The following is an 11,707-nucleotide window of genomic DNA, read 5'->3' as shown; positions in this document are numbered from 1 at the left end:
CTCCGTAATCTACGAAATCTTTTGCTCTATATATAGATATTCTATATAATTAGAATACCATCCAATAACTGGAAATCATTTCATATCAAAAAATCCTTTATTCAATCGTACAAAAAGGAACTCGCCACTAGTTCAAGTCCCTCAGATTCTGATATGGAGTTTCACTCAAGCTCTGAAAGCAGCGTAATCGGAATAGACCAACCAATCAGTCATCACCTATTCTAGATGAATTGGGAATGGGTTCGTAGCCTACTTAATCATTGGAGACAAGAAGAAGGTGATCCCTTCCATCCACCACATTTCCCTCTTGGCGAAGAACCTGAAGCACTTACCAGCGAACATGTTCGAGACACCATTTTCTCCCTCATTTCCAGAGTATCTCGGCACGATTATATACTATCTCAAATTCTAGATCTTATTCACCCGCTCGTCCGAACCACCAATCATCCTGGTGTAATAGAAGAAGTCAACGAGCTTCGCGCTAGAGTATTGGCTTTGGAGAATATGGTACAAAGATTACTAACACCAGCAACATCACCAGCATCAGCAGTACCACCATCATCAACACCAACAGTACCATTACCACCACCAACAACAACCTTCGCATCCCACACCTCAACATCACAATTTGTACCTTGAGCATCAACATCATACGAATTGTAGGTACCAAGGAATACCAACAACAATAACCGATGAAGTATTGATTCATAATTTTATTAAAGAAATATTCTGCAGCAATTATGTAATCTCTAAAGTCTTAGAGATTATCTGTTCTAGCCTTAATCATAAACCAGATGTGTGGACCGAGATTATAAAAGGAAGAGTAACAACCCTGACAAGGATAGTGCACAAATTACAAGTTAGACTTGTTTTACCAGCAGCATCAACAGTGCCGTCAGCATCACCAGCACCATCAGTGCCGTCAGCATCGTCAGGATCATCAGCATTTACAACATAACAAGCTCCACCAGATCCATAATCACCGCAAACATCATCACAAATCAACAACGCGTATATTGTATCAATGAGATATGAAGTATTAACTCATTTCCAATGAAGAATTTATATGTATATCTTATATATATAAATCTTGAAATCATAATATATCTTCCGTACTAAGCTATTATGTATGAATTAAATAACGGTAGATACTACTCGGTTAATTCATATTATTAATATGCAATGATGTACATCCTTCGTTAACGACTTAACCATTGTTAACTACAATCTCTGTCCTAAACTCAATGAATTCCAATTCATAATAAATCAAGTGTATTAATCAATTACATGTTTGATTTTACATTTTCATCTTCGATGTATTCGAAACTCTCTAGACAACATCATTCGTACCTTGCGAAGTTCACAAGAATTCCACGGACGCCAACATCATTCACCGAGTAAATATCAATAAAAATAAATAATGAAGTATTGATTCATAATTTCATTTACGTTGATGTGATAATCCGCGAAAATTTACAAAATTTCTAAGTTTTAGAGATTATTCATTTCTAGTTCCAGCTGAAAATCAAATGAGCTTAATATGATATTAAATCATTAAATCTGTATTGCATCTGAAGAAAATATACATATATTTTCATAAAGACGGCAATAAAATTCTCTGATACAACATATTACTTGTGAAACTTTTAACGGGTAGGTAATAACCGAGAGTTATATAAATTCACAATTAATATGTTACATTCTTTAATTCTGATTCAACAAATCATCAACTAGACTCACTACTTTCATAACGATATACATTCTTTCATAGAAATCAAAACAACCATACTCATCCAAATTCAATTACATATTCTGATTTTAACATATCAGAATCCAAGTCGAGATATAACCGGTATCGTCACTCTTAGATTCCTACATCTTTCAAAGCTATACTTTGACTTCAAAGCTGTGCTAGAACATCATAGAACCCAGAAAATATTTGTATCATTCAAAATCCTAGAACATCATATGTATATTAACGATTACAATCTCTGTTCAAACCCCTCAAAATTTTTGAAGACACTTCAAATATGAACAACCGAAAGAATGATACAACCACACGGAAAGAAGGATTACGCGTATAGTGATACACCTAGAAACTCTCGAAACCAAAGTCATAAGACTAACACATATCTGTATCAGCTCCTTTGGCATTTATTACCAAAAATAACTTTGAAATCCTTTTCCAAAGTAGTCAATTTTGTCACAGCTCCAGCAAGTCAACTTCGACTTTTCAGTCGGACTAGCCTTATTATAACCTTGAGATATACGTTGTCTTTTTGCCATCGTTACCGGAGAACCTTTTATATTCCACCACATTATCAGCAGATGTACCAGCAACTTCGTTACTCTTTGGCGTAAGTATTTCTGAAAAACCATTATATTTGTTCATTAAAATCCCATCATATACTCATCCACATCTTGTAACACTAATTGCCATGTCAATTACTGGGAATCAGCAATCAGCATTTTGAAATCTCGTAGCATGTCTACACCAACAGTTATATGTGTACATATAACATCTATCTCCTAGACTCACATACTTCGAATGTGAAGTTTCTGAAAAACACCCTAAACTGCGAACTAGTTCTCCGAATTTTGGAAAAATGCTGATGAAGCAGCAAAAACTGTAAACGACCTTAACAGTCGAGAGTTTGATGATAAAGAATAAGGTGTTGGAAAAGCTCAGAAAAAGAGAAGGTTTGGAACTGGAAAATGGATTGAGCAAACTATGAAGGAGGCTGTGGACAAATCACAAAGACAAAATCTGCCTTCAAAGAATCCAAATGATTCAGTGTCTGCTGAAGTCATTAACGAATACCTTGCTCCTGACTCTAAACCCTTGCGAACAATATTCTTCATCATCCTCTGATCTTAGATATTCTAAGATATCATCGTATCTTTCATTATAAATATCTTGGATATTTCTGAAGATATTTTCATAACTCTTCTTATCTGAAATCAATTATCTCTTCACGCTATCTGTGTTACATCATAAAGGAAACTGTTTAGTTTCTATATTTTGTAAACCTTCGAGTTTAAATTAAGAATGTTTTTGAAGTAGTGTTGGGAACTGAAGCATGAGTTAGTATAATATAATGACACTTGATCAACGTGATTATATTACAGTAAGTCATGTTGAGTTTATAATGGAACGTGATGATTCACAGAACATACCATCATCATGTGCCATTTTACACGACTCTTACATTCTAACTAACCTCTAAACATATCAAGAAATATTTTTCTTGATGATTCGGTCTATTCTGTGATTCTCTGGTAATTTAACAAGTCAGATCGTGTTATTACCATTTCTTTCTTAGAACATTAACCATGTTCATTCCAAAATTCATATCTACGAATTCTGGACCATTACATGCGGTGCTTAATGGCAAGAAGAGAAAACAAAAGAATGAAGCTCCGAAATAGAAAATGGAGTATAAATCGCAGCAAATAGGAGAAAACATTAACTATGGATGTCAATGATTATAGAAAGACAAGAGAGGGACTCCGAAAAATAAGGAAAGATATAAAGCCCGACGACAGCGCATAAATTACAAACCGTGTATATCAATAAGTATTGCAACGTAAAGACACGGGAGAACTAGAAACACTATAAAACGAAGAGTATAGTAGAAGTGAATAGATTCCTCCAGTGGCAGATGAAAAAGAAGAACGGTAGATATAAAAGGTAGGAGTATATTAAGAATCAGAACTGGATGAAGCATATTGACGAATGCTTTAAAATATAAATTAAGAGAGGAAGAATAAAAGGTGTGAGTTATGGAAATAAAGAAACGAAGGGGGTAGATATATAGTAAAATATCCGACAGGGCAATCAAAATAGATTATCGCATTTAATCAAAGAAGATTCTAATTTTCTTAACTACCGAAGAAAAAAAATTTATTACGAAGATTTTCTCTAAATCCCTTGAACTACGGAAATCAATCCTATTGATGTGTTCAGCGGTGTATACGAAATACTATTAAATACGATACAAATTACACAAGTTTTAATTTAATTTATTTACAGATGGGATATACCTAAACCTTGCTACAACACTATAGGCAGTGTACCTAATCGTAGAGTAGTATAGTTTTTAGTAAGTCCAGTTCGTTCCACAGGGAGACGGCTTATTTTACACTATATTTTTATATAACTATATTTGTACAAAATATAAATATATATATTACAATTATTATTATTAAAAAAATGGAGTTTTACCGTTTAATGACTGGTTTGTCGATTTTATATTTTAAGCGAAGCGTAAAGTAAATGATGATATTTAACTAACGATAAAATAAATAACAATAATTAAAATAACAATAAATAAAAGTACGAGGAAATATGAAATAAAATATATTATGCTTATTTAAACTTCCGTACTCATGATGTTTGACGTTTTAATTTTAATTTATTACCCTGGGTTAATTGTCCTTTGTCCTGGATTTATTTGAAACCTATATGTTTTTTGCCCATAATAGTTCATCGGTCATAATTATAAAATGCTCGACAAATTAACCTTATTCCCGGAGTCAAATATTCCAACTAATTAGGGATTAGAACTGTAACAAGGTTTTAATACTTTGTTTAATAATTACACCAGGTTATCGACTGCGTGTAATCCAAGGTTTTAATACATTGTTAACAATTACACCAATTACCCTTGAATGTAATCCACCCCTGTTTTAATGAGTCCATTGACTATTAATCCATTCTCGTGTCCGATCAAATGAACGATTATTAGTATTTATAAATATCTCGCCCATCGTATCCGATAGAGTGTATGTGGTAATTTAGAGATACGTCAAATTGTAACCTTTATATTAAATTAATGAGATATCATTTAGTTAATTAAATATAAAGCCCATTAATAGCCCATAGTCCAATTTCCTCAAGTGTCGATCTTTTGTTCAAACCCTAATTATGGTCCAAAGTCCAATAACCCCGTCTTAATATTTAGTCCAACATCACGATTACTTCGGCTCAAATAAGCATAATAATAACTTAAGTATAATACATAATTGAAAAGGGAGAGTTTAACTTACAAAGAGTATTAATCGCGTAGCGTTACACGGACAGAACTCCGACTTTAAAACCCGTAAAATACCCGTTACATTACCTAAACTAACTAATATAAAACTAAACTATATTATATATATATATATATATATATATATATATATATATATATTATAGAGAGAGTAAGAGATTGATATTGGTGTGTGTAATTCGTCCGAAAAATGTTCAATTTATAGACTTGGCCAGGATTTCCCTTCCATGCGATCGCATAGATTTTTAGCTTCCAGGCCATGCGATCGTATGGCTAGCTGGATCAGACTACTTACTTGCCAAAAACGTAGGCGGCTCGATTATTTAATATATATAATATAATATATATAATTATATAATTATATATATATATATATATATATATATATATATATATATATATATATATATATATATATATATATATATATATATATATATATATATATATATATATATATATTATATTCTTGTGAATAGTTGACTCGTAATTTTAGGTCCGTTAACTCGCGCGTTGATGCTCGATTTATGTCTCGATTCCGGATTTTCGAACGTCTTTTTGTGTGCTTAGATATCTTGTACTTTGCGTTTCGCGACGTTACTCTTGTAATTTTTAGACGTTTCTCATCAATAAATTGAACCACTTGGATTGTATCTTGTACATTTGAGCTTTTTAGATGTTTGGGTCTTCAAATCTTCATTTTCTTCTTTTGTCTTCGCACTTATTTATTTAAAGGATTATTACATAAAAATAGAACAATAGTAACTAAAAGCTTTACATATTGGAAGGATATTGATACTAAATATATGATCATTTGGAGCACTATCAAATATCCCCACACTTAAACGTTGCTTGTCCTCAAGCAATACAAAACTTGAAATTAAATCACACCTCACTCGAATCACTTTTTTATTCTCACACTTTATACATCAGTGATTTTGATAAAGCGGTATGAACAATGATAGTAACAATAGAACCATGGTTAAAGGTGGGTGTGTCATCCACAATTGCCTCGGGTTCAGGTCAACGACACTTGCTCAAATAGCTGATTTACTTTCTGTTTCCAAAGCAAAGTGCACATTTAAAAGGCAATTTAAAGTCCCACGTGACTATGAAAATTTAGATCCTTAAGGAAATTGAATTTTTATGAAAACATTTGATCTTTTCAAAATTCATTCTAGCTTTTACCCTAGATGAGTTTTCCGGAATAACCCTTCATCGGTGTTTGCAAAATGTTTTTGTGAGTTGTGTGGGTTTCATATTTTAAAATTTTAGCTCCAAACTTGTGGTTTTGTGTCACTCACTTGCTATCCTTGTATTAGGAAAGCAACACGTCCAGTATACTTGCTCCGTATATTAACTTTCGGTAAACTACCATCCGATTGTAAAGGAAAGCGTTGAACAATCAACCATTAAGGCAATGTCTAATGACATGCAGATGTTCATGGTCCACAACGTGTCGGATGCAATTACTATCCTTTGTAGGAGAAATAGTAAAGATCACCCTATAGTTTTTCGGTCTGGCACAAGCTCCTGTCTTCGACCATGCTATGCAACCACCGTTCTTACGGTTGACACCTGATTTTGTTCAGGTGACCTAATGAATTTCAGGTGAATTCCTAGGATTTTACGTTCATTAATGGTAATGAACGTATTGAAAATAGGTTTTCAGAAAACAAATCGGTTTTAATTTGATCAAAATATTTTCTCGTTCAAGCTCGAGCTTAGATATCATCGAATTCCATGAGTTTGTAATTCTCAATCCTTAAAGTAAATCTCAAGAATTGAGTAATATCAGTCTTAAAAGCTGATTTTTAATTTTTAAGGAGATTATTTTCTGGGGGTCTGATGCATTAGTCTTATCAAGCTAATTTGCACGGCGCCCTCCCTATTTTACGAGACATATCCTCTCATGGCTAGGATAAGACTGACCACATGGCGACCCTGTTTGATGCTGAGGTCCGTGGATTTCCAGCTGATTTTCGAGAAAACTTTTCATGGTTTTTCGTAGACTCTACAACTGGTCTGGACGACAACTTCCTGACCTAAATCAAGAAGCGCGTGTATTTTTCAGAAGACTTTACTTCCTTTTAATGATGGTATTGATTCATCGTGTAGATCCATCTGTCTTTCATCTTTATTATAGTATATTGGGTAAAACTGATAAATATCGTCCAAAACAAAAGCACCTGCAATAACGTTACAGAAACATGTGATAGATAGTTTTTAATTGAGTAACTTGGTACATTCTCCCCATACTTCGCTTTTTTTTATGCGTCTTTTTATTTCTAATAAATAAATTCAAGCGTTTTAGTTGTTTCTCAATTTATGTCCTCTTTTTAGGGTAACAATAATTTCGGTATTAACACCTAGTTTTATCGTTCATAAATATATATAAACAAGATTTTGAATTCATTTAGTTGAATTTTTTTAAAAATTTTCATAAAATTTAGAAAATAAGCCAAGTATAAACCCGAGAGAATTTATAACCCTTCCCCACACTTGAGATCATGCAATGCCCTCATTTGCATGAAATCAGACTATAATTATAAATTCATGAGGGTGATTAGTGTAGAAAAGTGATTAAAAATACCCAGTTTGTAATTACAAAGCTCGTCGAATGATAGATGACGTCTCATCGTTCATTACTTTCGTTATTTTATCACACATGTTTTTCTTCAAAAATGGTTGCTTTTCTGAACTGTTTACTAAACTTTGAAAATGCGTCTTTTACCCTAATTTATCATGCATTTTAATTAACGAGTTATGCACTAACCCGAACCCCTAATTTAACGTTAAGTGGGGTTAGACTTCCCCACTCTTAGCTGACGATATGTGAAATCGGTAGAATAAGTTCCACGAATTAAAATAGTGAGCCAGTTATTTACATCTCGGGTGGTGTATAATATATCAATGAGTTTAAAGTTTAGACTCACCCGATCGTCACTACTTAATTCTTTTTTAAGTGTAGCTTTTAGTAAATGGATATGTCTCTCTTCTGATTTTTAACGCCTTTAAACGAGTAAATTTTTTTTTTTTTTTTTTTTAAAAAAAACAGAGTCACTGCCCGGACAAGGCATATGCCGCGGCGCGGTTTGCCTTGTCGCGGCGCGACACAACGCGGGAAACATTACACATCTTAACCCAGTTTCTGATATCAACTTCAAGCCATTGCCGCGGCGCGGAGGGCTTTGCCGCGGCGCGACACAACTCGTGTCCAGGATCTGACCTGCAACTTTTTATTTAAACCAAATTTTACACCTTTCATCATTTTTCCAACACAATCAAAACTGCATAATTCATACACAAACTTAAGGAAACAGTTTCTAATATCATTAAACATTCGCAAACATCTTTTAAACATCAAAACATGTTTTCATAATCTAAACCATCATTTGGTCCCAAATTTGACAATAACAAACATGACACATTCAAAACACTAGGCGTTGATAGGCGGTAACCGTAGAGGGTGTTTACAAAAGGGACTTGCAATACCACTTACACTAATGCCAATGCTCCCCTAGCGCTTCAAACGGGCTCCTTACCTTCGCGATGAACCTTAGCACCTAAAACATAAAACATCATGGGAGTAAGCTTTTACACTTAGTGAGTTATAGGAAAGTAGTAAAACATAAAACATAACACTTGTCCTTCGACCCATCGGTTGTTTGCTTACTTTCAGATCCGATTCATTCATACCATAGGCATGACTTACTAGGCCAACCCTAGTAATCATATCTAAGCTAACCATAGACATACTAAATATGCCTAAGCTATCATCATTTTAAACATAGACATTTAATGTGTCTAAGCTAAAATAAACCATAGGCAAGATTACTAGCAATGTAATAACCTTGCCTAAGCTAAACATTAACCATAGATACAATTATTAGGCTAACCTAATAATTCTATCTAAGCTACATATATATTGCACTTAGTCGTTACTCTCTTGCACGGATGCAATCCGAGATCACTAAGCCACTCTTGACCCGCCCATATTTACCCCTATAAACTCACCTTGCTTAATTGAATTTCCTTGATCACTTGTAACCTCTTTTCCTTGATTAGCACCTATACATGAGCTAATCCCATTAATCACACAACTCAACAAAATCACAACTTTCATGAATCATTGCATCTTTCTATACTTATACATACACTTAACCCCCTAATCACAACATACATACATTCTAGCCTTGATCTCATATTTTCTAAGATAAGAATATTACCAATTAAACTTCATAACTTTAATCATGTACATTACTAGTTCATCTCTTTTAGTAATACATGCAACTTTCCACCAATCTTTTCATTATTCATTTAATACGTTGCATACAATCCAATTCCATTACTAACACCCTTAAGTTATTACTTAATCAAATTCCATAACTTACAATAATAACAATAACTCAAACATGAACATCCTTCTTCAAAATTACTAACTAAAACACATGAACATCTCATTGAGACATTTTATCAAACACTTGGTGTGCATGACTAGAAATTTAACTAGAACATCACTAAATTCATCATATTCATACCATAAATCCAAAATGCAAGTTCATGCTTAATTCTTCTTCCAAAATCAATGACAATTTCATTTTAACTCAAACAATTGTGCACCATTCAACAACTAGCAACTTCTTAAGCATAAATCTCATCATTATCACACAATAAAAGCAATACATAGACATAAAATTCATACCTTGACTTTTAGAGTTTAAGAACCCTAATTGTGCACAAAGAGAGTGAAATTGGAAGATTAAAGCTTGCTAGAGTGATTAAGGTGTGTTAGATTTCAGAAATCTTCAATTGCATGAGTCTAATTTCAACAATTTGTGGTTTCTTCCTCCTTCTCCCTCAACATCGACATACACACACATACAGGAGGTTTTTCTGTATAATTTTTGTGAATAACTCAATTTCAAGCATTTTAATTCCTTTTTATTTAAATTAACTTTGGCCTAATTGCACTTTCTACCCTCCCCATCACATCTATAGCTAGGAAGGTCCTTAATTCTAACTTTGCACCATTAGTCCTTCTTAACTTAACCAATAAACTTAACTTTTGTCCATTTAACATAAAATAACTTTTACCAATTAATTTCTTAGCAATAAAATTTCACATAAAATAATACCTTAAATAATTGGGATGTTACATGATTCTTGGTCAAATGGATCGTTATACACCGACATACATATTTCTATAGGGTGGACAATTCCCAACATTTCCTTCCGTTCATTCTCGGGATCAAAGGTTTCACCTCTATTACCCAATTGGGTGAAATCTGAGGTGTCATTATCTATTACAGCTCGTAGTTCATCTTCGGTAGATGACTCATCTATTGAGAATATTGGGTTGGAAGGTTGTGGGATGGTGAATTTCGGGATCGAAGCAAATTCTTCTTCTTTAACGGTCCTTATCGGTCCCACCACTTTGGTCTCAGGGGTAAAATTTTCAACGTTATCGTTTTCCCAAGAGTACCAATTTGTCATCCTTACTTCTTCTTCATCCATTGATGGATCGATGATTTCGTTGGTAGAGGCTAATGTGTCGATATGTTGTGAAATTGGTAAAACTGAATAAAAAGTATCATCGGAATGATTGGTGATTTCGAAGCTCTCGAATTCATCAAAATTCGATGATATGAGATTTTCTTACACACGACTCCTCAGATTAACAGGTATGTATAGTCTGAGAGAGTTTCAGCTTGCCAATTTGCAAACTCTCTCATTTGTTCATTTTGAGCGTCAAATTCTTCGAGTTTGATTTTCATATAATCTATTAACTTTTCAGACACATAATTTTTCTCGTCCTATGGTTGTTGAGTTTGGATATATTCTTGAGAATAATCCCAATTTGAATTGTATTTCTCATAATCATTCCATTCAGGTTCCATGGGTGCATAATTTTCCATATGAACGTAATAATAACATTCTCATGTTGAGTGATAATCTCCACAGATTTCACAACCAGTTATTGTTTCGTCATTCGTGATCCAAGATTGACCGAATAAATTTTCATCAATACTCGTTTGAGAGTATTGATTTAATTGATTTCGCATGTCAGTAAGAGTTTCCAACATATTCTCGAAATTTTCCATAATACACTTTTTACCAAATTTTAGCTACAATGTGGTGCATTTACTAATTATTCTATTAGTTATAAAACTAAAAATTATATAAGTTATTAAATTAATAGACTTTTATGCTTTTGCCCACGTTTCGAATAGCCAATAGATGCAGCAGGTAGCCAGGACCCTTTAAATCGGAAGCCCACAACTCGCCACTAACAAATCTAACTATTACTACGAACCGGAAAATTGGCATCTATTAATTGAATCGCTTAAAATAATTTTTTCGTCGAAATTTAAAGATTAAAAATTCTATGTCCTAAAACTAGCGCGCAGAAATGAAAAAGAAAAAGAGCGTCGAAAAATAAGAAGTCGAAAAACAAACGTCGAAAAACAAAAAGTCGAAAAATAATAATAAGAAAGTAAAGCGTCGAAACTTAAAAGTCTAAAAACTAAAAATTAAAAATTCCGTCCAAAGGTATTAAAGCTTAAAAGGAATTCTATATCTAAAACGGCAATAACTTAATTAGGCACTAAAATCTAAAAATGGTGTCGCAAAATTCTAAAGCGCCTAAATCT

The sequence above is a fragment of the Rutidosis leptorrhynchoides genome, chromosome 1 (assembly GCF_046630445.1).
Source record: "Rutidosis leptorrhynchoides isolate AG116_Rl617_1_P2 chromosome 1, CSIRO_AGI_Rlap_v1, whole genome shotgun sequence".
NCBI lineage: Eukaryota > Viridiplantae > Streptophyta > Magnoliopsida > Asterales > Asteraceae > Rutidosis > Rutidosis leptorrhynchoides.
The sequence above is the reverse complement of the archived record's forward strand: the minus strand, read 5'-3'. Positions refer to the sequence as shown.